Source organism: Protopterus annectens, chromosome 10.part0 (genome assembly GCF_019279795.1).
Source record: "Protopterus annectens isolate FY-2018-M chromosome 10.part0, PAN1.0, whole genome shotgun sequence".
NCBI classification, from domain to species: Eukaryota; Metazoa; Chordata; order Ceratodontiformes; family Protopteridae; genus Protopterus; species Protopterus annectens.
Genome location: NC_056744.1, coordinates 1,197,385,771 through 1,197,411,166, shown reverse-complemented (window position 1 = coordinate 1,197,411,166; position 25,396 = coordinate 1,197,385,771).

Here is a 25,396-nt window from a genome sequence, read left to right as displayed (position 1 = left end):
GTCAGAATGTGCGTTTCCTGAATAAATAATGTCTGCTTGAGATTTAAATGCCAAGTGCATAAAAAGTTTTCTCTTCTGTTTGTCCTGGAACCCCTTAACATTCCACGAGTCTATAGACCACATAGCTTGAAAATTACTAAAAATATAATGTTGACTGGTTTATTTAAGTGAATAAATTGTAAATTTGCATACAATTTTTGCCATAGCTATGTTTCAATCATTGTATGCATAGCACCAAACCTTTTCAGAACTAAGCCCGTGCCTATCCACTGTACTACCTTACCTGAAAGAGAATAGAAATTTTAATTCAGAGAAAACTTTCCCTAACATTACATGACTAAACCCATAAAACATAGTAACTCTGAATAAGATGATAGTATTATACCAGTTAGAGAAAAACATTTTAAAACTAGCAGAAATGAAACTAAGATTTGTGAATCCTAACACCCTATCAATATTCCATGCTCCCAAAAGTTTTGGATAATGCCTAATATCTATGAGTCTTCCTTCAAAGAAATGTGCTTGTTTGACCCATTGTCTAAAATTTATATTAACAATATTTGTTTATTTAAAATGTAGTAATCCGATTGATAGGAGCGTAGTAAGAAAACATCATTTGGTTCAATTACTTGTGTCCATCTGCTTACAACAATATGTGAGTAAACAAAATCATTTATTAACTAGGCAGTAGAAAAACTTACCCCTTCATTCTTTTAGAGAACCTGTCTGAATTTGTACCTGATCTTTTCAATAGGAACAAGATATCATAGGATTTATGCATATAGAATGGAAGTGACTACATTTAGAAAGTAGATCATCAACCAATTTACATTATAACTTCCAAACAACAAGGCCAACCATGTACTTATAAAAATAAAGTTTGCTATACTTAAATAAAATAGCATGTTGATTAACAAATGGTTGGAACTTACAGTAGCACACCACAGAACCAAGGTCATATATATTTATCCATATTTAGACAATTGCCTTGAGGCCTACTGATTCAACGCTTTTGTTCTGTTAACTTTTTAATGAGAAAAAAGGGGCTGACCCTCATTTATTTAAAAGTTGGTAATTCAACAAACAAGTAGGATAGAACCAATATATTTGGATATCGTAAATTGGAAATAAGTACTAACATTTGGATTACTCATAAAAATAGAACTTTAACTTAAATTCAAATGTTCTCTTTTTGCATACCAGAGAAATAGTAGGACTGCAATTATGTCATATTTTAAGTACTTGTATTTGTATTTCTGGGCTTGACATAGAAACATCATATAGTTATTTTCTTCATCTTGACCCTCATCTAAGATTTGCATCTGGGACCTTTTTTATTTCTACCACACGAACATTGAAAAGTAGCCATTCAGACATCACAAACTTCAGGATTACAACAGTCTGCCATGCAAAACCGAACAGAAGACTCAGTATAAGAGTCTACAAGATAAGCCCATTTGCGCAGCTCATAATAATGTTAATGAGTCATTACTATACTGTCATTTAGTCCCGTTTTCTGTTTTTCCTATTTTAAAAGTACTTACATGTTTGGAAAAATAGTACAACTATTGAAAACTCCTCTATTCTTGTTTGCAGATTGAGGGATGTCCTAGAATAACCGGTTGATTATTTCCTGCATCCATTCATTTGGAGATCTGCTTGTGGGGACTAGATAGAAGCCAGAGTGTTGATTGGCTAATGACAGGAAGTTTTTATCCAGTTTTTAACGTCACTGAAAAGTTTCCTGTAGAAAGAACACTGAGATAGAAAGGGGTATTATATTTATTGTTATATTACTTTCCTAAGTGCCAAAGTTTGCTTAATATAGGCAGTTTCAGACAATCATTAAATGAAGATCAGTGACATTAAAAGCTTGCAATAAAGCTGATTTTGCTTCTTTAGTTGATGATATAAGGTATTTACTGTCTCTGTGTTAAATGAACAGGAACAAAAGCTGGAACACCACTGGATTTTTGTTACATGATACTCTTATTTTTCTTCCATTCTGGAGAAAATTGTCAGGCAAGCCTGGGAAATTGTCTGTGAGGACAATTCTATTGGCTAGTTGTTTCCTAAACATATAGTATTTTCTTACAGCAGGTATAGTAATTTAAAAGAGCTGTTAAACAGAAAAGGCTTAAAATTAAATGGTTTGGATAAAACAGGTAAAAAAGTTGGGACTTACTGCTGTGGAAAATATTCTATATGTAATCGTGTTAAAAATTTAGATGGGAAAAAGATCAATGGCAAGTTGTATAGGGCTAGAGAATATTATAATTGTGACAGCTGTGGAGTTGTGTATATAATAGGTTGTGACTGTGACCCAATCTTGTGGTATATTGGTCAAACCACCAGGAAGGCCAAAGTATGAATCATGGAGAATTTGGAGGATGTGAGAAGACAGAACCCAGAGAGTCCTGTTGCCATACACTTTTGGTCCAAACATCAAGGTTTAGACAAAAGTTTATTTTTTAGTATTCTAGCACATCTGGTGGTTAGTGACGGGAATTTTAAAAAACAGCTAAAACAGACTAGAGAGTAGAATGATTATTAATTTTCATACGTTATGTCCTCGGGGTATGAATTTAAAAAATAATTTGAACATTTAAAATCACTGTAATCTCATAAAAAGGGTATATCACAGTTAAGGCTATTAATAGTCATACAAAATTGGAAATATAATATGATAATGTAAGAATTTTTGAAGATGTATTATAGTGAATATGAGTAGGAAAAATGAATGTACATATAGTTAAGGTTTGAGTCATATTATTGGTTGTGAGACAAAAGAGATGCATAATAGGGAATTAATCACTTTGTATATGTGAATTTGTTAGGAAGAGGTGCTTCATATTTATATTTTCAAACAACTATAGTAAATCAGCTGATGTTGAATAAAGAAAGAATAATGCACTTTGCTCTTATAACTACCCCACGGAATATCTGTGGCTTATTTAAGCACATTTCATTTAAAATTTTGTAATATATGGAGTTAATCAACTCTGTACCATAGATGTATTTAAAAAACATTAAAAACATTTAAAAAGGATTTAAAAATGATTTAAAAAAATGACAAAATGTATTTAAGTATGTTCATTATATATTTTTTACTAGCATAACATATGGACTTATGAATGTGTCTTTAAATCAAATGCATTAGACTGAAGGAAATTTTCATCAATTAGTTCAGTAGTAACATAATTGTTCAATTATCTAATGGAATGATGTTGATTAATTGAATTATTGGAAAGTTGAAATGTATATATAGGGACATACCTGTAATGTAAAAATGCTCCAGCAGAAGGCAAGAAGTCGAGGTACCAGAACACTTTACTATTAAAGAAGTTTTGTCCTGTCAGTGGTGGTCCAGCTTTTGTTCCTGTTCGTTTATGTGGTTTGGAAGTCAGTTTATACTTATGTTTGGCTGTATATCTAAAATTCATTCTCCCCTGCTACATTCCCACCAGAAACCTTCACTCAAACAGTAGACAACTGATAGGCATACACAAGCCCAGTAAAAGAGTAGGTGAGTGTCTCTACTCGTACACCATATCTAAACTATGGAACAACCTACAAAATATTACTACTAGTATAGACAACCCCAAGAAGTTTAAACTTACACTAAAAAGCTATGTCTACAATTCCTGGACCTGCCTTTGGTCAAGATGATATTTATCTTCCATATCTCTATGTCCTCTTCCCACTCCCGCTTTACCACACCCCTTCAGCATCCCTATGATTTTTTTCCTTGCTCACTCCTCTAATTCCTCAGTTTATAGTATATTGACTGCTAAAAAAATCTACCCCTTTTTAGAACTACTCAGCTTAACTCACTACCAATCTCCTGTAACATACTCCTCCTTCCTATTATGCTTTCTCTATTTCCTCACTAACCTTAAAGTCTTAATATTACTTTCTTCTCTCAAAACCTCTTGTAACATTATTTAAAATGTAAAATTGCCATATACATTCATAGCTACCAAATGTTTGCTACACAAATGTATAACATAAAATGTTGAATATGATGATGTACATACTTGATATATTAACTGCTTTTGTAAAAATACTAGTATATAAACTTTGATGATATATTGTACTACTATTATCTACACTGTATGTAGCTTTTCTCCCCGGGCCTCTGCTGAAAATGGGTTTCTGACCCAGTCGGACTTTTCTAGTCACCAAATGTCAATAAATAAATAAATAAATACATACGCTTTAGAGTCCCTACAAGTTTAACAAAGTCCAAAAAAGTCTATTATTTCCAGATTTTCTTGTTCTGCCATGTTTCACAAATATAATTATTGCTTTGTAATCCCAAATTTGTCAACTTCCAAGTTAGTTTTATTCTCTGAACATTAATGACATAAAGTAGGGCATATGCTTTAAAGTCCCCTACAAGTTTAACAAAGTCCAAAATAGTCCAATATTTCCAGATTTTCTTGTTCTTTCATGTTTCAAAAATATAATTATTGCTTTTTAATCCCACATTTATCAGTTTCCAATTTACTGGTTTTATTCCTGTTCATATCCATCTCCTAAATCCTGTCTCTGCTTCATTTCCAAAGTACTCTTGATTCTTCTAGTCAACTCTTATGTTTTTTCCTTCTCTAAAGCATTTTCCATTGAAACATTGGAAAAGGTTTCACTGAATCAGTCTCTGTGTGGTCTTTATTACCCGAAGAACAAGAAGCAGAATCTCCTGCTGTTTCACATCTCACTTTTTGTTAGAAAAGCTTTTGTATTTTCTCCTTAGCATGTACTTCATCAAAAATGATTGTGTCCCTCTAGGGAAAATATTTTAAAGATAGCTGGGTTCAGCAATTTGAGTCTCATGCCTGCTTCTCAACATTTCCTGAATAATTAAATAAATTAATTCCTCTTCTGCCAGATGTATAATGAGTAATCATTCTCCACAAACACTCTGCTGTCTCCCACTTTTAGTACTTTGTCCTTCTGCAACAGTTTTGTCAGAACTGACTCATTCTATTTGTAAGATTGCATCTTTACTATTAAAGGTCTAGGTTGCTTTCTCATAGCCAGGTTTGGAGCATACACACAATGTGCCCTTTCAATTAAAAAATCCTGTTGTGGAATACCAGTCCAGTTGTTTATTTGTTCTTTCATAAAGTTAATACAGTCTGTTCCTTCCAGCTTCTCTGGTACTGCAGAAAATCTCACCTTTTTCCTACATGCTCTGTCCTCTAATTCTATTATTTTTGAAACATTTCTTCTTGTGCATAGTCATATTCAGCCAGCCTTTTCTTCATTTCAGCCTCTGAATTTTGCAGTTTTATAACCTTATCTGAGTATCTGTTTAAAGCTTCTTCCTTTTTTTCCCAACATTTTGTTGTTTAAGTTAATATACTCCACCATTGTTAATCAGGTCTGTGTGCAGTTGTTTTATACTTTCCTCTAGGTTACTGGAAGTCATGTCTGGAGCTTGCACTGCTTTTTGCTGAACAACTGCAGTACTTTTCCCAGTCAGTGTTTTTTATCACCTTTTGTAGCTGATTTTCCTTCAGGTCCCATGTATTTAATTTTTCCTTTCATCCAGACAGTGCAATTACTAGCCAGTTATTGAAATTTACCCAGAAGTTTAGGTCCACTGGATTTTTCTGCTAAGTTTCTGTTTTCACATTGGGAGAGCTAGAATTGAACTGTTACTCAATGCGCAGCTATCTTGGAAGTCATTGAGCAGAGTTATCTTAATGCTTAATGAGTGGTCCCTCAGTACAACAGTAACAGCTTTGATTTTCCATTGCTGGGGTCAATGTTACTGTAACCTTTTTGCTTTCTACCTGAAGAACAAATACAGCAGTTACTTTGCCCTGCTCCCTCCCTTCACAGGGATAGTCACTGAGAGACACTGTGGTCCACTACTGGCCCACAGGTCTTTTTTATGCATTTTCCTTGTTGCCTGTAATGAAATAAATCATTCAGAAAGCAAAAAGGTGCAAGGATAAAGTGATCCTCATTGCTCCCTTCTGGGCCCAACAAGCATTGTTCTCATTCCTGTGGCCTGTGCTAGTACATCATCTGTGGATATTGGATCAGTATCCAAATATTTTTACTCCCCCCCCCCCCCCAGCTGGAGTGCCTCCTCCAGACTAGAAATCCATCAAACTAACTGCATGGTTCCTCCAGTTCTAACGTTAGTCAGAGATGTCAGGCTTCCATCATCACATCTGATTATCTCAGCCTCCCAAAAGCAAACCACAAAGAAGGTTTATCATAGCAAATGGAAAAGATTCTCCATATAGGCTATGTCAAAAGGAATATTTTCTTTTTTTGCTCCCATACCTTCCATACTAGATTTTCTATCTGAACTTTCTCATAGTGGTTCCTGTTTTTCTCCTATCAAAGTGCAAATGGCTGCAATTTCAAATTTCCACAGAATGATACCTCCATAGCATCTTTAAAGGTGTCTAAAGCCTTTTTGAGGGGATTGTTTCTTCTACGATCACCAATCAGAGACCCAGTACCTCCACGGGATATTACTATTTTGCTTCAAGCATTAACTCAACCTCCCTTTGAACCAGCAGCTACAGCAGATTTGAAGTTCCTATCTTAGAAGATATTTTTTCTTATGGCTGTTAGATCTGCCAGATGAATTTCAGAGTTACAGTCCCTTTCTTTCAACCCCCCTTACCTGGTTTTCCAGAATGACAGTGTCCCCTTAGGGACTAATGTGTCTTTCATTCTTAAGGTGGCATCTGAAGCAAGTTTAAACCAAACCATTAACCCACCAGAGTTTTTTCCCAGTGTTTTTAGTAAAGGTGAATATACTCTACATATGTTGGTTGTTCATCACCAAAACAAATTTTATGTCCATAGAATGAAACACCTCACATAAGCTGACCAATTGTTTATTGCATATTCTAGACCTAAATTGGGCAAAGCATTCTCTAAGGTTACTGCTTCAAGATGGTTATCAGATTGTATTTCCTTTGTATACATTAAAACTGGCTTATCCTGTAATCAGTGCCTAAAGCTCATTCTACAAGAGTAATAGCTACTTCAACAGCCTTCATAAAAAGACTTCCCATTGATGATATTTGTGCTGCTGCAATTAGGTTAACAGTTCACAACTTTGTGTCTCATTATAAATTGGATGCACAATCTAGATCATGTTTCTCCTTTGGTTCCACCATTCTCAAGAAAGTCCTTCCTTGATTCCACCCAGGTAAAAACTGCTTGGGAATCTGTCCCAAAGGTTAAATTAGATGAAAATAGACAACATTAAATACAAAGGTTATGAATTTACCACAACAATAGATCTGTGTTGTCTGATTTTCATCCCATTCCACCTCTCTCTCTCCTTTCCCCTTCCAGATTCCCATCTATTGGCTGCTGGTTACCAAATGCATGTCACATGGATCCTGTCTGTGATCTGTCCTGTCAGATTGTGATCCTCTCCTAAAAGCTTCATGTTAAGTTAGTGATCAACCTTTGAGAAAGGTTATTATTCCTCTCAATTTCTAACTGTTGGGGGCAAACTTAGTCTAAAGTACTAAGGTAGAGTACAGAGAATTCTGGGTAGGGGAGTAGTCAGAGCCCTGGATCTGTGAAGCTTCATAGACGGTGCCAAGGTTGGATCCAATCAGGTTCAATAACCCATCTGGTGAACTGGATGAAAATCAGACAACACTGATCTGTCATTATGGTAAGTACATAATTTTTGTTTTGTGAGATTTCCAACAAGGTTGTACAAGATGTTTTTATAGCCTTTAGGACATTGTCAGGTGGCAAATATGGGATTATGATTATTTAGGGAGTCTGGAAGTGAGCCTATAGGTGAAATTTTTTTCAAGAGCATCGTGTTAGACATTTTAATAGATATGGTAGGGGAATTAATCAATTGATTAAAGTTATATAGATTGTTGGTATTAGAGATTTCATTTTGAGTAGTCAAATCATTGTTAAAAATCACAGAGTATGATAGTTTCTTGGGTGACATTATTCTGGGTCTTTGAAAGTATATCTTCAGTTATGGAGGTATTGATATTTGGTGGTATGTAGACTGCAATTACACACACTGACTTCTTTGCATTAAGCTTTAGTAAGGTAAACAGATTTTCAGCTTTGTCAGATCTCGACACTGCATGAGGTTAGACATATAGCTCTAAGGTTGTCTATGTATAGAAATGCTTCTCATTTCAGTGTATAAATGCCTACTATTCCTCCCAGAGGACCAAAGACTAAGAGCCAGATTTCCTCTTTTCTGGCATCAGCTTTTGCCTCTGCCACCTTGTATTCTCACAGTTTTGCTAAGGAGTATGTAGCCACCTAGTTTTAGATTAAGCCACATAAGGACCAGACTTTGACGTCAGAGACAGCTTTCCCACCAAAGAGAAATAGAGGCTGTCCTCTTCTGACTCCTCAGTTTAAAAATTAAATGAGGAAGATTTAATCTATTTAAGTCAGATTTACTCTCATCATAGTTACATTGCTGAGAAAAAGGAGATAATCTTTTTGATTTCCCCCAAAGAGTGCCTCATTCGTGAGGTGCTTAATTTAATGAGGGATCACCTCATATGGGAAGATCAAGAAGGTCTCTGTCTCCCACAAAAAGGTACTTGGCCCTTCTGAGTCTTGAGGAACCAAAGCCCAAAAGTGTAAAACTTCAAGTATGCCTTTAAATCAGCCTCATTAGACCTGGATTTAGAGCTCCAAAGCCACAAGAAACATTACATATTACAGGGTTGACAAATTCTTTAAGTACCTATACAGAAATATGGCAGATCAAGCAGTAGTGTATTTGGATACCAGTGCTTCGTACATTACCTCATGACAGAGAGAGCAGGGCCCTGGACAGATTTATCAGAAAGGTGAAAGGTGTATGGTCCGTGAACCCTAGCCCTCAGAGCAATTAACTGTCATAATTGCATCATAAAATACTAATGAGATATTCTCAGATTGAATAATTGGCTTCTGAGGTAAAGTTAAACTCATTAAAGATAGAATTAAAATGCTACCATGCAATTAAATGTGGATATGATGCCATAACAACCTAGGTAATGATGTATTTGCCACCCAAGCTATTTACCTAGTGCTTAAAATGAGTGTTTGACCTTTCCGGAACTCAAAGATTCCATATCTGGTTGAATGTGTTATCTAGGAAACCTGCAGGGAAGTGGTACAGAGAGCCATGGAATACACTATCCATTGACTGTCTGACCTGGCATTCTCCCTAAATATCCCCAAATCAAGCTTCATACTTGGAAGAATGAAAGTATTCATTGGAGCCTTTCTGGACACTGAACAGTACATACAAAGCTTTTCTTTCTGCTAGACAGTTTTGCAACTGCACCAGCTCTCTGGGACCTCAGCCAGAAAAAGTTATGGTCAACTTTAATACTCCTGAAAGCTCTGGGCTACATGTCAGTTTCCATCCTCATGATTCTTTTGACTAGGATGCAAATCTAAAAAATCCTGTAAAATCTGACAAACATGGAAACAATACATGCACTTATTAAGCAAGGTTCTGCCTCTTATTCCGTCAATGAGGAATTCAAATGTTGGTCCCACTACGTAAAGAAGAACAAGGAGAGTAAAGTTTGTAGTTCTAGAGAGCACACAAACACTAAGTACAGATGCCTTAGATCAAGAATGGTTGTGGTCCTATATGGGCCTACTCAAGTTGTGAGGTAAAAGACGGGTCTATATTAGAACATCGAAGTATTACTACTTTGAATGTTCTAATATCGAACCCTTTGCATTGAATGCTGAAAATAGCAAAGCTGCAGAATATCAAATACTTTCCTAGGGAAAGTATTTGGTGGGCCGTTTCTGCAGCTTTGCTATTTCCTCGACTTTGGAGCGAAGGTTATGGACCGGGTTAAGGTAAGTGTGTGAACGAAGGTGAGTGTGCGATAGGGACCTTGGGGTTAGGGAGCGGGAAAGGTGAGTGTGCGATAGGGACTTTAGGGTTAGGGAGCGGGTAAGGTGAGTGTGCGATAGGGACTTTAGGGTTAGGGAGCTGGTAAGGTGAGTGTGCGGTAGTTACAGGCCTTAGGGCTAGGGCTGGGTTAAGGTAAGTGGATAGCTAGTAGTGTATGTATGGTTTAGTGTAGGGTTTTGTGAAGTGTATGTGTGTGGATTATGTATTTTGGTGTGCTTGTGTTGTGTGTATGTTTGTTGGAATAGCAAATTTTTTCCCTGGGAAAAAATTCACTGTTCTGAGTGTTCGATATTCTGGTGTTTCGAGTGAAATGGTTTGATATTAGAACATTCGATGTAGTAATACTTCGATGTTCTGATATGAACCCCAAAAGACATATCAGGATAGAGCAAATTATGGGCCTTGTCCTGTACATAGGGATTTTCATGACAGAGTGGCAGCGAATAAGCCTGAAGATGACTAAGGGCAACACTCCAGTTATGTGGTATATAGAAACAATGGTGTATCTGCTTAGACTAGCTATGCAGGCTAGCATTGACAGTCTGCATTCAACATCTTGTCTGGATCTTCACCTTCAGGCCACGTAACATCCCCTTGTTCCTGAACACTGTGGCAGATCAGCTAAGCTGGTCAAATATGTGTAGCCTTACATGGTGATTGAATCCTTCTGTCTTCCAGGACATAATCTGTAAGTTTGAAAAGCTAGAGGCAGGCTTTCTTTGTCTCAGAGGAAAACTACCTGATGGGATGTTTTGCTGCAGGTACCCATAGGCAGCCTGACCAGTAAATGCTTTATCCCTCAAAATGAGAATTTTTTTCTGTTTTCCTAGTCATTCCCTTAAAGCCCAAGATGTTCCAAAAAGCCAAACTGGATGGGGCAAAACTTGTGTTGGTAGCGTCCTACAGGCAAGGCAGTCATGGTACTCCCTTCTATTCAACAATTTCATACAATTTCATACAAATTCCATACAATTTCATCTGGCCTTTGCCTTGCTAACTCAGTAGGAAAGATCACTGGTACATTCCAACCTAAAGAGATTGAATGTAGTAGCATGTATGATCTTAGCCTAATCCCTTTTATAGAAACTTCTTTGAGGAGGTACTGCCCATTATGCAGGAGATAAGAAGGTCCATTACTGTTTTCCCCGTTTTTGTGTCTGATACAATTTTACAACCTTTCCACTGCTCCCCACTGTTTGTACACTAATTACATTTCCCCCTGCTCCACTGTAAAAGCTAAAGTTTCTGAAATTCTAACATACCTGGGGTTATTGACTTGTAGCCCAGTCACAGGACTAAATCAACTGTGATTTGCTACAGGGTCAGAAGTCACAGCTCGATTATTAGCTTCATTTGATTGGATCTCTCTGTGGTTCATCTGCTATAATCTGAAAAAAACTAAGCCCATCCAGGATAATTTATTCAAGACTCTGATACATATATAATGACCTGAACTGTAAGAAATGAACATTTTCTCAGAAAGGGAAGGTAAAAGAAAGCTACTCTGAGCTGCACTCAGTGTACAGCCACTATTGGACTCACTCTATAGTGAGTTGTCTTTGGAAGAGCTTTTTTCCCATAGGAGACCTGCATAATCTATACAGCCTTAGAAATCCAAGTCAGGCTCAAATAATTTGTGCCAATGGCAAATAAACACACCTTGAGCTGCAGTATACCCCTGACCAGGTAACTAGACATTTCCACATGGTTTAGCAGTAGCCCCACAAAAACAAAAAAAACAAACTGATCTGTAAGAAATTATAGTCAAGCCTGCTCCACCCCAATCATTCCTGTTGAAACAATGGATCAGCACTTCCCCACAACTTCTGTAGCCAGCCTGATTGAGATGGGTATCTTGAGACATGTAATTGTTTCATGCTGTTTGACCACCACTCAAACAGCATAATGCAGTGTGTGAGAAATAAATGTACATAATGTTCTTGGAGGTAAAAATCTCACACCGAGTAAACTCAGACACCAAAATCATCAGCAGTGCACGACACATCACACCAAGGCCATCAAAATACACATAATCCATCATATGCTGAGGTTTTAAAGATTAGCTTGCCTAAACCACAAAGGTCTCCAAAACACAATGCAGGCACAAAGCACATCAGCATATTAAATCTACTTCCTCATATAGTACAAGGAGTGCCAAAGTCACAGATGCTGAGCCCATAAGGCAGGCATCGACCTAACCAAACATTCTTGTTAATGGTGACTCCATTGTAAGACATACAGTCATGCCTCTTACTAGGCTGAGCAAGGAAAGAGTGACAGTTAGCTGCTTGTCCGGCGCCTGGATCCATCAGATCACACATGAACTCAAATCCTTGAACAACAAGTGCCAGTATGATTACATCATAATTCATGACTAGGTCAATAAGTTGAGGTGTAGCTCGCTGGACTATAAGAACAGACACATGATGGAGCTCTCAGACTATATGTCCCAGCCAGGTATGAGCCTAGCATTCAGCAGTATTCTAACTTCTCCAAGGATGATGCCACAGTATAAACAAAAATACTAGACTTCAATAATTGGCTTAGTTTTTGATGTCTTTCAAAGGGAGTCCAATATTTGCCAGCCTGGAAGTAAAAGATCGACAGACCACACTGCACCAGGGATGGCCTACATCTGTCTCCGTTAGGGTTTTAATTATTGGCAAAAACAGTACCCACATCATAGTACCTTGTTTTAGGCTATGCCAACCTAATAAACCTACCAACATGATGCAGCAAGCAAAGGAAAATATGAAGGTGTTACTGATCAATGCCAGAAGCCTACACAAGAAGCTTAGGAGGGGAAAAAGGTGGAGATGTCTCAGTCTTCATCCAGAAGAGACGGACATGAAGGCTGGTAAAGCAGCATAATGCACTAGTACTTTTTTATATACAAATAATCATTAGAAAGGTTCTGTACCATACATTAGCTAGCTATAGAACTTCCTCTATGACACAGGAAAGTCACTGCACCTCTATACATGAATTCTAATCTCTCAGTATTAAAACTCAATACCATTTTCCTAGGTGATCTAAACTATCCAACTACAGACTGGGAAACCTACACCACCACTAGTGCACATGCATAGAGATTCTTGGACTTTGTCAATACAATTGCCCTGGAACAATTAGTCAGAGTATCCGCTAGGGGGGATACAACACCTTGGATCTTGTCCTTAGTAATAGGGGATCTTGCATCATCCCTTGTATATATATTCATCACCTGTTAGGTCTGACTATACAGCTGCATCCTTCAAAATAAAATTGAACCAGAAACCCCTTCCACCCAATTTACCTTGAGAAATTTCTCTAAGTCTAATCCCCACCAAACCCATTTAATTCTGCTGAATAAATTAAAATGTACACAACCCACTATACCAATGGTGGAACCATAATGTTAACAAGTTTTACAATAAAAGGATGAGAAGTTTGACCAAAGGTTAGAAGAGGAATTCCCAGAAATATAGAACCCTCTTCACCGAAATAAAACAGCAACTCAAGAGTTTAATAATATCCTCCAAAGCCAAGTTTGAGGCTAAAGTGGCCACATGAGAAAAGACAATCACAAGGCCATTTTAAATTATGTTTGTAATCACAGAAGCACAACACAGCAATGCACTGAGCTGATTGTGAATGATGTTACCTACACTGAGGCTGAAGATATAGCAATCCTACTGGCTGATAAATTAATCTCAAACTTCACGCCAGTCTCTTCTCTGTCTATCCCACAAAATATACCTGAAACCAGTTTGCCTCCAGCTATTACACAAAAAGCAAGTCCTATGCGTGCTATCAAAAGCAACACATACTGAATTGTTAGGGCCTGACAATATCTCTAGATGCATCTTAAATAGCATGAAGCACAATTTAGCCACCCTCTAAACAACACTGTTCAATCTCAGCCTCCATTCAAGTTTTGAACAAAATAAACAGAGAAGAGGTACTGACATTCCCCTGCATGAGGGAGGATTTCCCACAGACCCATGCAGATATAGACACGTATGTCTGACCAGCCTCATATGCAAAGCCATGGAAAGCCTTATCATGGAAGTTATCAGCAAGGACATACAGAACCTTCAAACACCGGACCAGTCTCTGTTTGGATTTGTCAGGGGCAGGTCATGCTTACTCAATCTGGTGGAATTTTTTGAAAAGGTCACCAAAGCAATGGATGAATGTAAAATGGTACAGACTGCATACATAAACCTGACCAAGGCTTTTGGCACAAACTCCCACTCAGGAATAGTACAAAAGCTAAATAAACTGGGAATATATCCCTATGTTATCAACATGATTGACAATTGGCTCACAGATAGAATACAGGAGATCAAAATAGAGGAACTACCTCCACAAAGAGACTAGTACTGATGGACCTACTGCACATCAGCAAGTCAAAGGAGATCAAAAATATTTGGCCAGGTGATCTAAACCTCTTCTGCAACATCAACAGAATGGTTTGGAGGCACAGGTATATCTCACAGAGGGTAGCACTGCTTTGAAATAGACAATCCATCTATGTAAAACAAAGCTTGTCCCTGTCCATATTTAAGTGCAACTTGGATCTGTAGATTGGAAACAGAAAATTTACCCCAAGATTGCCCCCTGTAGAACTAATGGATGGAGACAGTTTCTAAATGCTTTATTCCATGCATGTGCCCCCTCAAATTATCTACAGTATGATCCCATTTATTCTTCTTAGGGGTAATACATAATTTTTGACCATGGGATAGGTATGGGCCATCCAACACCAAAACAGGTTGATTCAAACAACAAAAGAGCAATTACCTAGGCTTATGATGGCCCACAAGGACAGCTAGCCTAATACTTTACTATGAACCTGTGAACATAAGTGCCTTACATTAATTCTGAACTCCAGGGCCACTACTGATGATATAGACAACACCGCTCTGATGTGGTGCAAAAACAGGTAGAAACTTGGCCTTACTCCTTATACACATTAGCCATGATTGCCTTGGAAATTGCAACTCAGCATAATCTCTTACTTCAGTCGATCTCATCAGGGAAAAACCCTGTAGCAGACACTTTGAACAGCTCTAGAACAGACCCACACAAATGTTATACCCAGATGTCTTCTAGGAGATTATCCACCTGATGGGAACTTCCCAAGTTTGCCTCCATTTCTACCAAATAACTAAGAAATTCTGTGCCCCAACACCTTTCATAAAGGCCTGGGAAAAATGCTTTTTTTTCCCCATAGAAAAGAATACATGCTTATACCTTCCACCTTTCTGCTAATAACCAGAGTTCTTCTAAAGATACTGAAGGATTCCCTAAAGATATTTCTGGTAACTTCCTTTTGGCCTAGATAGCATTGGTTCTCCCTTCTTATGAAACAAGCCAAGGTAAATTATCACAAACTACCTCACAGAATTGATCTACTCACACAGGGCAAGGGTCATTGATCTATCCCAACCTATAGAACTTATATCTGACTGGGTGATAGATTTTTGATCTCATCCAGGCGTATCTTTTATGAAGATGTGCAACAAGTATTAAAGGAGGTGAGAAAACCTTCTTCTAGAAAATCATATTTTACAAAGAGGAAATTTTCTAAGTGATACCACAGGAAATACCAGGACCCATCTTTAGTGGAGGTCTCATGTTTTCCAGTAGCTGTATGAATTAATCAAATCAGGCCAGTCTTACACTTCTCTCAAAGTGAATCTGTCAGCCATTTCTGCTTGTCTGCTATCAGGTTCCCCCACTTCCCTGCTCCAAGTAAAGGAGTGTCTGAATGAGGTGTTCAAGAAAACACATAGGTCCATCATGGGGTCTTAACTTTGTTCTGGAAGAGTCACCCCTTCCACCTTTTGGACAAACTATTCAGGCTGACTTGAAATTCTTAGTGTGGAAGAATGTTTTGCTCAGTGCTCTGACTTCATCTACAAGAGTACCTGAGATGCAAATTCTTATGTCAGTCCAAACCTTCTTCATCTTCTACAAGGATAGGGTAGCCTTTAGAAGACGGCCTTCTTTAGTCCCAAAGTAATTTTCTAATTTACAAGAAATCAATGTATCCGTCTTCCTATGTTCTTTTTGAACTCAAAAGCAGGGATGAAGGGATTCTTCAAATATTGGATATCCACAGGCAACTCTGACAAGACTAAGGACTTCTGAAATTCTTATCAGCTCTTTATGTCCTTTTAGGGGAAAAAGTTACTTCCAATTTCTATGAAGACAGTTTTGTTATTCTCATCATGAAGAAACTCCCCCTTAGAGAGTCAAGGGTCTTTCCACCAGAGCTGTGGACACTTCTGGGGCCTTGGAAAGGTAGAGCTTTTCTAAAAGCAGCAACCTGCTCATTTGTACACACTTTTACTAAACATTGCAAGGCTGATTCTTTTCTATGGCTAAAGCTGCTTTTGCTAGATAGGTTTTCTTAGTCCCCTGGATTCTGGTCCTGCTTCCTCCACACTTCATATCTAAGCTTTGTCCATCGTCCCATATAACTAGACTGTACTGCAATTGTGATCTAATGATGAACATTGTGCAGTTGTTTAGTAAACGTACCATAACAGTAGCTGTTCGAATAGTTCACTGTTAAAACAGCAACACACTACAAGCATCCCCTGTATATTTATTTATCCTGTTTCTAATACATATCATTCTTCTCCCTTTCTCTTCTTTGGCAGGGGTGGGGTTCCCCTCACCTTTTTTGCTATGACATAAGTGCACAGATATAGCCTCCTTTAGATGGGGGCAAGAAAACTCTGAAATTTTGCACCCATACATTGCCTTTTATACTAGCAGTCTCGTTCCAATGGATGTTACAAACATGATGAATGTGCTGGCCAGACATCACGTCCTTGAAAGGATATGTCCCATATAGTTAGAAGCTACTGCAACAGTGATCTATGTGAATATCTAATGTTGTGGTAAGTTTACTTACACAACTGTACTTTTTCACTCAATTTAATTCTACTGCTTTTATATAAAATTAACTTGTTTGATAATGGGCCAGTATTACAAATCCTAAATATCGACTGGCTGATGTAAACATGAGAAAAATGAGTATTCCTAGAAAGAGTGTTTAGGCTATTTTAAATAGTAATAACTGATGTTCATCATATTGATCACTGCTGCATTAGCCGTAGCTATATGGGTTATATCCTGCTAAGGATATAACAGCTGGCTAACTTCCAAAAGTTTAGGGCACCTTCCAGGTGCTCAAACTGTCAGGCAGCTTGAACTGCGCTGACTAAAAGAAAAGGTTGGGCACAAAACCCTTTAGAAGTTTACTTCTGCCAAAGAATATGCTCCACTGAGGCTTTCAGGTATTGTTGGCTGTCTTGCACTTTCCTTTCTGGGGAAATAAGTTCCCTTGGGGGAAAAAATCTTCCATTTTCTTAGTTTTGTTGAAGCTTTATTACTTTCCTCTGTAAGAATATTATTTTAAAGCTAGGAGTGATTTGTTTTGACACTCTCAAAAGTGTACATAATTTTAAATCTGTGAAGAAATTGCATTTCTTTTACTTTTGTACTGTTTTAAAGTGTTTTTACTGCCAAAAAGGACACTTTTGTAGACTAGTAGTGTTTACTGGCAATTGCTGCTTGTACAGGGAAAGAAGCACCATTTTCGGCTAGACCATGGAACACACCACTGGTCCAATGGACAGTCCTTCTTCCAGCCAAAAAAAAGAAAAAAATTAAGGAAACAGCCTTTTCCACCACAGCAGGTGATGCATGTGAGTGGCTCTGCTGTGGCCCTTTGTTGGTACTTCAGGCTATTCATATTTTACCCTCCCAGTCTCTCAGCCATAGCACCTACAGTCACTATGGAGTGGGGATTTGCGGTGTCCTCTGCAGCTATTGGGGTCCCCTAAGTGGACAAGGGAGAGCCACTCTTGTCTGTGTCTATTCTAGGGGGAGCAGCAGTTCCCATTAGTAACAGTCTTAGCTCCATTTTTCCTGTCAAAAAGAAACAGAAAACCAAATGTGTCTAATTTTCCTTAAATTTCTTTGGATAGGACTAGTTTACTGTGCCTGGTTTAGGGTTTAATTCAAGCTACTGAACCTTCGTGTAAATTTGTTTCTGGTAAAAGATCATCCTTTCCTGAAGAGATTCATGATTTTGAATCAGAACAGGAAGATATGTGGATACGTTTTTTTTTTCATCAGATTTCTGATTCAGACTCAGATGAGAGCTCAGTTTCTGATTCTGCCTGAGCAGGTTCTCTTTCCCTGAGACTATATTGCTAGAATGTCCTAGTGTTTTCAGTGGGAGAACACTGAGGTTTCTCAGTCATTCAGAAAATACTATGAGTTTTTACAGAAGGATTTTCTAAAGCCTGTACCTAATCCTCCTGTTCTCTCTGTTTTAGAGGATATGTGTGTGTCACTGCCTGCGATTTTCTTGATGGTCAGCCAGCTGCCCCTAAAAAGGTAGATCGAATGTACAAAGTTCCACAGTCTATAATTGTTTATACACTATTCTCAATCCTGACCCAGCTGCTACAGCATAGTTGATCCCACTGCTGCTTAGCACTTAGTTAATTCCAATCCTACCCTTCTGGTAAGGATAGAAAAGTTATTGAGAAGTATGGGCAAACCAATCTACTTCTGCAACTTTGAGTTTCATAATTTTGAATTGTCAGGCTCATATGTTAAAGTTTGTCCTGACAAATTGTGAAAACTTGAGAAATGTTTTATCTGCAGGTTCTTCTTGTGAGAAAAAACCTGCTTTAAATAACTTAGTTTCTTCTATTGCACGGGTCACTACTCATTCTTTCATTGTATGTATGACTGTTGATAATTTTCCAGGGCTATGGACACTGGTTCTGAGGATGTTTGCATGAGTACACTCCCAGAACCTCTCAGATGATGTTAAAAATGAGATTCTGCATTCCCCTTTGGATAGAGATTTGGTGTTCGGCTCCTCAGCTGCAGAGGTGATCAAACAGTGTGCTGAAAGGGGCAAACTGATCCATGGAATCTCTTAAGATTTTTCAGCCCTCCTTTTCCAAATTGTGCCAGGGATTTTTTTTCATCCAGTTTTGGCAAAAAAAAGAAGAAACTATCTTAAAAAAATCAGGTTAACAGAAGTTTAAGAAGAAATGGCAAGGGGGAGTCAAAAAGAATTCTCAAAACCTCCCAAAACCAAGGACAGTCAAAGATGTCTGAATGACTATTCAAGAGACCTTGTGACCTCCCCCCCTTCCACCCTGGCCCCTGTTTCCTTCCAGGAAGTCTGAATCTCCATTTTCTCTTTGGCAACAGATTGTTTCAGACAAATGGGTTCTGAAAATCATTCATCATGTGTACAGATCATGGTGTGAGGGAATTACTCCTTCTCAGGAAGTCATTCCTCATTCTCCATTCAGATTGTTTTGTTTCCACCTGTTCATCACATGCATCAACATACAGAGAAGCAGCTTTGACTTGAAACCACTGTGTTAGCAATTATAATAGAGTAAAAGTTAGAAACTGTGACTGTGTTTTATTAATTCAATGGTGCTCTTTTAATGAGGCCACATTCATGCTATAGTTCTGCCTACATTATTATTCTAACACATATTATTTTATTTTTATTTTATTTATTTTATTTATATTTGTTGACCGGGAGTGTCCGACTGGACGTAGGTCCATTTTCAGTGGAGGCCCGGGGAGAAAAGCTCCACAGTTAAAACAGACAGTAGTTACATTGGATTACATAGCGGTTAACAATTTATATAGCAATTACTTACAACATATTTACAGATGAAGAATATAGTACATCAGTAGACAACTAGAATCTATCTGTGAAGTACATAACAGACATTAACAAATGTTACAATAATAAGTTCCTGCTGTATAATAAGTACTAGGCTTATGAGCATCTGAGCTTGCTATAATCAAGGTAGTTAGTGGAGTGGAAAGAAAGGTAGTGGTTGGATGGGGTGGGTGATATTAGAGTGATAGTTGCAAGGGCATAGCCAGCATGTTTTTAGGTGTGCTTTTAGTAAAGTTTTGAAGTGGGTGCATGATGGTATGGAGGTAATTGTGGGTGGGAGGGAGTTCCATAATTTGGCTATGGCGCAAGAGAATAGTGCTTCACCAGCAGAGTTATTGGCTTTAGTGATCTGCAAGTGATTTTTGTTGCTGGATCTTAGTGGTCTGGTGATGCGATAGGGTTGGAGTAGATTCTGGAGGGATGGGACATTTAGTGGATGGTTTACTAGTTTGTGGGCGAGTGAGAGTTGATACCATTGAAGGAGGTGAGGGAGTTCAAGCCAGCCAAGTTCAGCAAGTGATAGACAGTGGTGACTATGGTAGGATGCCCCTGTGGCGAATTTGGCGATTTTGTCGCAGCAGGTCTCTAGCTTGTTTAGATCGCATTGCCTTAGGTTGGTATATATTGGAGAGGCATAAAGTAGGGTGGAGATAAGGTGGGAATTTGCTATTGAAATCATTGCTGCTTTGGTGAGAAGTTGCTTATTTCTGTATAACGCTCCTAGTTTTTTGTGGACTTTTTTATGGTCATGGATATGTGAATGTCAAATTTTAGTTTATTGTCTATTTCCACTCCTAGCAATTTGGTGTGTTCAGTTGGGTATATAGTGGTGTTGTCTTTTGCTGTGATGTTAAAGTGAGAGTTATTTTGAGTATGTTTGGTGGGTTGGAAGATGAGTAGTTTAGTTTTGTTTGGGTTGAGTATTAATTGGGCATCGGATAACCAAGTTTCAACAGAGGAAAAGGCTTCCTGTGTGACTTTTTGCAGTTTGGGTAGGGACTGGGCTGAGCAGATGATGGTTGAGTCATCTGCGTATTGTATGAGTGTGCCATGTTTGGTGGCAGAGGCTAGATTATTGGTGAAAACAGAGAAGAGCAGGGGTCCAAGGATGGATCCTTGGGGAACCCCTATGGAGACAGGTAGTTGGGGAGATATGTCATTCTGCCATACAACGGATTGTTGGCAGTCAGACAGGTAACTCTGAAACCAGTTGGTGACTGATTGTGAGAAGGATAGGTTACTGAGGACAGAGATAAGTTGTTTGTGTGGGACCATGTCAAATGCTTTAGGTATGTCTAGGAAAGTAGCAGAGGAGAGATAGCTATTGTTTTTATGCTGAAGGATAGTGTTAGTAAAGGAGAGTAAGGCAGTGGTGGTGCTATGGTTTGGTCGGAAACCATGCTGAGTACTGGGAAGGAGGTTGTTAGTAAGGAGGTAGTCTGAGACCTGAGAGTGTATGCATCTCTGTAGCATTTTGGAGAGTGGAGAGAGAATAGCTATGGGGCGGTAAATGGTTAGTTCTGTGGAGGGTCCGCCTTTGTGGAGGGGAATTATATGTGATACTTTCCACAGTGTGGGAACGTAACTTTCTGACAGAGATCGGTTAATCAAGATGGATACTGGGTAGACCAGAGCATCAGCTGCTATTTGTAGGTATTCACTTGGGAGGTTGTCTGCTGCTAATTTGGTGGGCTTAAGTTTAGTTAAGAGTTTTTTTATGTTGGAGGTAGGTACAGGAGAAAAAGAGAAGGCAGTGGGGAGATTACTAGTTGAAGGTGTGGGTTGGAGAGGAGGGGGGTTGTGTTGTTTAGCTAGTGATAGTATGGTTTGTGTGAAGTGCGTGTTGAATGAGGGAGCAATATTTTCTGAGGAGTGAGTGATGTTAGGAGGAGGGGTACTGACTTTACCTGGGTGGAGGATGGAGTTTATGGAGGAACAGAATTGTTTGGGGCTGAGTTGGGAGGAGTCTAGGGCAGACTGGTAGTATTGGAATTTGTCCTGTTTTATTAGCTTTTTTACTCTATTGCGTAGTTCTAGGAATTTCTGTCTAGTTGAGGGGGTTTTGGTTTTGCGCCAGTGCTCCCAGGCTTTATCCCTGTTTTTCATTTCTGACTTAGTGGTTTTCTGTAGCCATGGGGAGGGTTGTGCTTTGATTCTGGAAAGCTTTATGGGGGCATGGTAATTAAGGATGCTCAGGAAGGTAGAATTAAACAATTCAACTGCGTCATCAAGACTGAGGTACTTTAGAGGATGCCAGTTACATTCTTTCAGGGATGAGATGAATGTGAGTGGGTTAAAGTTTAGTTTTTTATGTATTTCATGGTAGATGACAGGTTTAGCTTGGTATAGATATTTTATGAGTAGGAATGTTGGGGAGTGATCACTGAGGCTATCTGATAAGCAGCCTGTTATATATGACTGGGGGCTCTTATTGACTAGTATCCAATCCAGGGTAGTGTGCTTGCTGGAGTTTTTATTTATCCTGGTTGGTGACTGGACTAGTGAAGCCATGAAGGTTTACATGATGGGTTGGATGGCTGCCAGAACAGGATTGCCAGTCAATATTGAAATCACCTAAAATTATAGTTTCTTGGGGGAGATGGTGGGTAGACCAGCTGAGGAGGTTTTCTAGTGGAGGGATGTTTTGGACAGGTGGGAAGTAGCATCCAATTATGTTGATGGTTTTATTTTGGTTTATTTTGAGGTTGGTATATATTATTTCTTCATTGCCTATTTGTGGAGCTGATGATTTTACGATCTGGATGTTTAGATGTTGTTTAAATATTATAGCTACACCGCCTCCTTTCTTGTTTAGCCGGTCTACTCTTAGTATGCCATAACCTGTAGGGTGTATTTGCTCACTGGTAATGTGAGGTTTTAGCCAGGTTTCTGTCAGGATGACTATATCTGGGGAGTACAAGTCTATGGTGGCATGGAGTTCATGGACTTTGTTGGATATACTTCTAATATTTAGGCTTAGTAGAAGGAAGTCACTTGGGTTTCTATTGGCTGTAATATGGGAGAAGTTGTGGTTTCTAGTCTGAGTATGAGGACTGGGGTTGGAGATGGTAGGGCCAGGGTTGGGGTGGATGTCTCCACTTAGGGCTAGTTTTGATATGCATGAGGTTATTAGTTTTATCAGTTTTTGAATGTGTTTATTTATAAGGGAAACTTTATGATTGTGCTCTGTGGGTAATAGGTATGGTGGGAGGGTTACTATGTTAAGTTGTAGGGATGCTTTATGTTTGAGTAATATAGTTGGTAGAATATGTGGGGGGTGCATAGGGATGGTTCTTGAGTTGGTGGGAGGGGAGCTGAGTGAGGGTGAGACATGAGTGGTGGTGTGAGTAGTAGTACAGTGGTAGTGGTTGAGTGGGGGAATGATGGAGCTTTGGAAGTATGTACGATATGCAAGTAGAGTGCATGCAGTGAGCATAGGTAAGGTATGCTTGTACATGTTAGTTGAGGAGGTGTGATAGTAGTGGGAAGATGGAGGAGGTAGGGTTGGGTTAGCGCTGTAGTTGGTTATTGGAAAGATGGGAGGGGGTTTTGAGTGTAATAAAGATGGGACCACTGCGGGCGGGAGGGAATAGGGGGCAGGGTGGGGAGTGAAGCAGGTAGAGACCCTGTTAGTTGCTATTATGAGGGGCTGGAAACAATCAGGTAACAGAGTTTACTGATAAATGAACATATGATAGTGACAAGGGTGGCTGCAGTTTTAAAAATGGTGCCTGCTACAGGTAATATTTATTAACTTTGGGATTGTCTTAAGGTAATAAACAGGGAAGGGGTATAAAGTGATACCCTGGACAAAGTCTGTTTCAGTGTTTTGTAGACCATTTTACTGTTTGTAGTTTCCCCATACACCACAGAAGGAAATCAAAATAATGTGAAAAGAAATCAAGCCATAGCTCAGTAACACTAAATAAGGATGACATTGTGAAATGAAAGTATAGACCACACAGGAAGACGCAACAAAAACAGAGAGTAGAACTAACCTGATAAACAACAAATGGATAGATAGATAGATAGATAGATAGATAGATAGATAGATAGATAGATAGATAGATAATATAATAATAGAATGTGTGAGAAGGAGAATTAATCCTGCAGTGAAGTACAAAAAGGGGTTAGAACACACCACAAGAAAGAAGATATACAATGAACAGAGAGAAAAGTGAATGGACAGTAAAAGAAAGAAAGATTTTGTGAAATAAAATGTACATTGTACTACATAATACCATACATTCTGGAAAAAATGGATGATTCCTACTCCTATATATATACATGATAGCAGCTTCAGTGAGAGAGAGAGAGAGAGAGAGAGAGAGATAATTGGCCAAGCAGTAGCTAGATAAAGCGTAACTACACACAAGCAATTTACCAGTGGAATTAGATGATGGACCATTTCACTTTGAATATAAAAGAATGAACTGATAAGAATTATTGGGGTGGGGTATTCAGAAACATTCTGTTTGCTATGGTACAGTATCAAGTACCAAGGATTCAGTAGTGCTATATGACTCTCTGTTGCTTAGCTATGGCCTAGGACCAGCATAGTGCTAGTATTGTGATAAAGGGGCAGTATAGTAAATTAGCGCAGCTGTGTTACTGGCAGCAGTTGCACCACTGAACTGTCATGAAGGGGCTGCACTACTATTAGTCACGTGACCAGAACTGTAAGGTGGTAATGCCTGTGGATATATAGGCTCCTATGTACAATGAGCCACCTCATAGCACCAATTCCTGCACTGTGAACAGAATACAGAGAGCCAGACAGCAAAATGACAACACCGTTCATCATATAAATGGGAAAGAAAGGGAAAATAATAAAGGCAGTAAAGGAGGAAGAGCAACAGAGGAACACACACAAAGGTAATTATAAGGAATGATATGTGAGGTGGGGAAGGGAATTGTTTGAGGGGATAGGCACCCATTTGATGTATTTGAAAAAGGAATGTATTGGGGGTAGGTAACAAGGAGTTTATGTGGGATGGATAATGAGATTAGAGAAATAGCAGACAAGCAAACAAAATGTAGACATAGACAAACAGGGGTAGTATGGACATATGAGGTGAGAACAACAGTGAACGGATGCAGATATAAAACGAGAGAACAACTGGGGAGAGGGAGGTTTGGACTAAAAACAGGGTGAGAGGTTGGCATAATGGTTAAGGTGTTCACCTCATAGGTACAAGGTGCAGGGTTTGATTCCCACATGGAGTAATTGGCTGGGCTTGGACTGGCTCACAAGGACAGTTAGCCTGGTACTAATTTATGAACATATGAAAATGGTATGTGGAGTTACACATATGGGAGTGGTACAACAGTATGGAGGATAAGGTGTAACATTGAAGGGGGGCTGTCTAACTCATTCAGAGGATGCACCACCTACACATTGGTCACCTCTGTGGCTGAAGTCATTGCAGACCCTGCTTCTAGTGGTATGATGATCAGGGTTGGCTCATTATGAGACTTTACTAACCATGCCAGGAGGCACTCCGTGGTACTGATATGGGTATCCAACTATCAGGGCAACTCAGATACAATCAGCCTCTGTATCTGACACCATGTGACCATTGGGAACCCCTCTGAGTCACATGCAGGAAAGAAGCCTTTGACTCCCTGCTGATAGGAAGGCCTGGCAACAGCCTGTCACCGAGCTCCAGGTGCCTCAGCTGGTGCAGACACAGACACCTGCTGCCATTTCTCAACCTTCACCATAGAACTGTCGAAGGACAAGAAAAAAACAGAAACAGAAA